This window comes from Emys orbicularis, chromosome 1 (genome assembly GCF_028017835.1).
Source record: "Emys orbicularis isolate rEmyOrb1 chromosome 1, rEmyOrb1.hap1, whole genome shotgun sequence".
Taxonomy (NCBI): domain Eukaryota; kingdom Metazoa; phylum Chordata; order Testudines; family Emydidae; genus Emys; species Emys orbicularis.
The window spans coordinates 233629571-233634506 of NC_088683.1; the positions used below are offsets into that span (position 1 = coordinate 233629571).

At 39.0% G+C, this 4936-nt stretch overlaps 1 long non-coding RNA gene across 2 annotated transcripts; it reads right to left on the bottom strand.

The window, feature by feature from the left end:
* Positions 1–288: 288 nt before the first annotated feature.
* On the bottom strand, positions 289–4936 carry LOC135879090 (uncharacterized). 2 transcript variants are annotated; one of them, XR_010561441.1, is made up of 4 exons: positions 4571–4936; positions 3043–3099; positions 1624–1659; positions 289–1547 (listed from the first exon to the last, which is right to left on the bottom strand). It is a non-coding gene; the product is annotated as an uncharacterized LOC135879090 (long non-coding RNA). The 2 variants fall into 2 exon arrangements; XR_010561440.1 differs by lacking the exon at positions 4571–4936 and having other exon boundaries at positions 3043–3944.

Here is a 4936-nt window from a genome sequence, read left to right on the forward strand (position 1 = left end):
TGCATTTAATTAAAACAAGCCTTTTCAGTCTCAGAGCTATAAAATTAACAATTGCATTTTACAATACTAGGTGGTCCACTGACTACTGGAGTACTCGTGGAGGCCCTGTTTTGGGACTTTCAAAGTGTTACTGTCTCAAGTACAGCATGAATTATCCAAGCACAACTATAAGCCATACCAACTTTTGGACAACAGGAGGTAGATATAAACAGCTCCGCAAAAGTCATTGGAATTAGGTGTATTTACACCAGCTGAGAATCTGTCCCCAGAACAGTTACTGCGCTCAGGAAACCCTTGTACAACACACAGCCAAGTTCCAAGGAAACAAATAGCTCCATGTCCAAAGTATTTTCTGTAGATGATCCTAGTAAAATTTCCTTCCATGCACAAAAAGGTTCTGCTGCACCATCACAATGAAAAACCAAAAACACAAAGGGTCAGAAGGCAATTAAAGGGAACATGGCAGCACAAAGGAGAACAAAAAAATGAGTCTAAGGCTAAAAGTTAAGCACGACATTTTTATAAAAAAAAATTTATTTAGATGAGGTCTCAAACATTTTTAATATGAATTTACAAACATTTCAAGTTAGTGCATAATATTGTGACAACCAAGAATGGGAAAAACAGAACAGATAATGGTTGATTTTCTGATACCTAATACGATCATCTTGATCATATGCCCTAGTATGTGAGGTGAGGGGGACAGAAAAACAGAACACTGGGGAAAAAAAAAAAAAAATTAAGCCATGATCCATCTAATCTAACTTTCATTGGCACCAGACAATAACCATTCATAACTTAATATTTACAATGCTAGATATACTATTGGGATGCATGGAAGAATAATTTGTCATCTCTATGTGTGGTGAAGAAGCAAGGTGTGTATGACTGCCCTATGGCTTTTTTGAATGTGCCAATGGAAGTTAATGCTTCTTTTCCCCCAGAGGAAAAAGAGAGGAAATGTTGTGTGAATCTTATAAAACAACTGTCAACAGCTGCTGATCTATTGAATGTAGGGTATTATTTCAACTCAGTACATGTTGTTGCAGATATTCTTCATGAAATGGCAAAGTTAATAAAGACAAATATTTGAATTTTTTTTTTAAATAAGTATAATACATAGATTTTGAAATATTCAAGTGTGTTCTTTTAAGGACCCAGAACAGCACAAAATAGTTTGCTTGAATGAGAAGGGACAATCTGGTAATTACAATATTCACTTTGACTTATATTTTCTATATAGTATTTTAGAGTAGGATTCCCCTTCTGGAAGTTGTTTCAGACTTCATTCAAAGGCGGTTCAACTCATTCACCCTCCTGAATCTTTGCCCTCTTTAGATAGTCTGTGTCAAATGCTGCAGTGCAAGTATTCCTACTGTCCAACAAACTGGCTTGATTGTAGTCCATTGCTACAACTGCTGGTTGGGTAAAATGAATCTCCTATGTCTTCTTTAGCAGAGCATGCAATGCAGCAAAAGCAGAGGTAAATGGGTGCAACAGAATACCTGAGCTCCACTTAGACAACAATGGAGTCAGGCTGTTGGTACCTATAAAAAATTCTGTATTTAACAAATGCACACACATTTAAATTTTAGAGTTAGTCAGTTATAGTATGTAACTCACCAATTTAGTTGGACTGCCCTTCCAACTAGCTTTCTCCTTGAATGTGGTATAAAAAAAATTGAGAATTACCTAAAATTAATCTAGACATAAAAGTTTCAAGAATTTGTCTCAGATGATGCACTGATGCCAACTATCAAGTCCAAAACAAAAACATCGTTTCTCACCCCAGCCCTTAAAAATTGTTTCTTGATTGCTTCCTTATGAAGTAAAGAGTGCCTCAAGTGTTTTTTGATTTTTTTAAAGTTCTTCTAATTTTTACATTAGAAATATCAAGTCTTGATTTTGTTCTAGCCGTGATCAACCTTCTGTAGAACAGGAGAACTGGGGGGGGATAAAAACATTACAAGAGACTGAAATCTAAGATGTAGTTTTCACAGCCTTTAATTGTAAAAGGAAAGAATGTTTAGTCACACTGCTTCAAACTGAATTTTTTTATTGTTTTGTTTTTATGAAACAAAAAAAAATGAAAAGAAATATTCAAACAAACAGCTGGGAGAAAAGCTCCCTGTGTGAAGACAGCATCCCCTTCTCTCATTCAAGAAATGAAAAAGATTTAAGTTTAATGTGATGTTACTATTCCATTTAGTTCTATAGTCTTCCAGCACAGACAACACAACTTTTATTTCTTGGAGACCATCTTTATACATCATAAAGGAGCAATAAATAGCTCAGAAAAAGAAATGTTTTCCTTTGCAGGTCACCCATAAGGAAAGCAACTCCACCACACTCTTGTGCCTCCATCAGTGCCCTGCCATGGAAGCCTCACACTTTAACTTAGGTCTGGTCTATAACAGATATCCTGGCATAGCTATTTCAGTTAGGAATGCTAATTTTTTTTTTTTTTAAACTGAAATAGTTATACCTGTATGTGCTCCAGTGTGGATGCAGTTATAGCGGTATGAGAGATTATTTCCTTATGGGAAGCTACACTGATATAAGCTCTTTTATACCAATACAACTGCATTCACGCTAGGGGCAGCTATACTGCTTTAAATACACTGATAGAGTTAACTACCATTATAGTTAAGGTGGATACAATTTTTCATTTTAGACAAGCCCTTACTGTAAAATACAAACATAAACTGTTTATCTGAACCCATTTAAAAGAACCCTCCCACACACATTTAACACTTTTGTATATGCTAGTAAGTTCTGACAGCTTCCTCAAATTCTTAGGAAAACACTGCAGATTTGAGCCCAATCCTATTCCTGGTGAAATCAGAGGGAGTTTTGCCACTGACTTCAATAGGAAGAGGATCAAGCCCTCTGGTGCTTAATACAACAGCTGTTCCATACCCAGTACTAATAATTAGAATAACCTTTAACAGAATTAAGAGTCTGATTAAGATTACAAACTGCAAATCCAATCTCTAACAGGATGAAAAAATATGTCTAACATGTTATATTTAGAGTACTCACATGGTAAGATCTGCAGTGAAGTAAAAACTGATCTGCTACATTTCAGAAATGAGAAGTCTAAAGAGAGATGTCAGAACAAATTGCATAAGCATAGAGTATTATCATTACAAAAATGTACTAATGCCACAATAGCTGCACTGGGAGCTATTATAGTACTTGTGATTTGGTACACATGCTATGGTACCCATTTCCACTGTTTTTGCAGTTGGCTCAGACAAACCAGTTTTGATATGGTACAAAACACAGGACTTAGTGACTGATTAAATACTTGAATTCTAGAAAAGTTATCTATCTCCAGATCACGCTACTACAGTCCCACCCTTTAACAGCTCTGTGTCAGTCACTATAAAATACAATATAGAATAGCAAGAATCCAAAAGGATGCATCAAAAATTCATTTGCCTCCTAGGGTCCTCAAAACAATTAAAAAATGAATAGTGAATGCATTAACAAAGCCTTTCAACTAGCATACATTTGACCCGAGACTCAATATTCAGTCTTTGACCTTGTATATACTGGGGATTTGCTTTCATTTCAGTCATTATTATAACTGGACAGGTGCAACCCCTCATGTACACAGACAGAGCTGTTATATGTACTGGTGGAAGAGCTCCTCCCTGCTTCAAATGGAATAAGCTACACCAGGTGTACCTTAGGGATTGCACCAGTCCAGTTACACCGATGACTGTAATAATGGCAAATCCTCAATGTAGACAAGGCCTTCTTCTTGTGCTTTTGCACAAGGCAGGCTAAAATTCTTGTGGGTTTAATCTGTTGAATCCTGAGTTTGACTTGAATCCTCTATTCGTTAGCAGTGGTGCAAACTGTGCCCACCAAAACTCTGGTTTATCTCACTTGCATGGACGTGCATCCTTGACCAGCTTTTATCTTTCACCCCACCTGCAGATGCCAACCCCCCCCCCCAAATGACAACAGCAAAATCTCATGCACATTCTGTTTTGTATATGAATAACTCTATCATTAGGAACATATATAAACAATCATAGGTCAATTCTCCTGGTTTTCTTTCCCGCCCACCCACGATTTCTTGGGAAGCAACATATTAATTACAAAGAGGAAAAACAGATCATTGGGGAGCCTTAACATTACAACAGTATCAATAACTAATTTCTGTTGGGTAGTAGCATGTCCAAAAAATTAATACAAGTAGGGAACACATTTTGTAATAAGTGTTCTGTTCTAACTTGCTGGAGCTTTGTTTACACCCTAAACCATGCTGCATCAGTCAACTAAGAATCCATAGTTGACTTTTTTAGCCAAATAATCTGTATCTGTTTGAAAAAAATCTCTAAACTATTAGCAGTGAGGCCCTGTCTCAACTCGAGTGACATTCTGAGCATTGCTGCTCTTCTGCTTTCCGTGGTTTTTCAACGTGCCCTCCTTCCTCTTCCCCTTTGGATGCACAGCATGCATGGGCAGCACCCTGATGCCCCTGGCACCTTGTACATTTCTGCTTTAATGTGCAGACAGTGTGGGAGCACGTGCCACTGTTGCAAGCCCGGCACACCTGACTTTTATCATCCGTCCTGGAATTTTGAGGCCGCAGTGGAGCCTGCTGGTCACCCGCAGCCTGCGGCTGCCTGGTTGTTGATGGCTTCAACGGGGCCATCCACTTCATCCAGAGATTCAAGTCAACATCCCCCCATGCCATGGTGGGGTCCTTGGCCGCCAGCCGCCTGAAGTCCTCGTCATAGTGCAGCCAGGAAGTGCCGCCGTAGGTGGCGTGGAATTTGCGGATGACATCCAGGTATTTGAACATGGCCCCACACCTGTTGGGGTGCTTCTCGCACAGCACACTGGCGTACACCAGGAAGGCGGAGACCCACTGGTCCAGCGTGTCTCCCAGCCCCTGGCCAGGCTCGTGCTCCGGGGC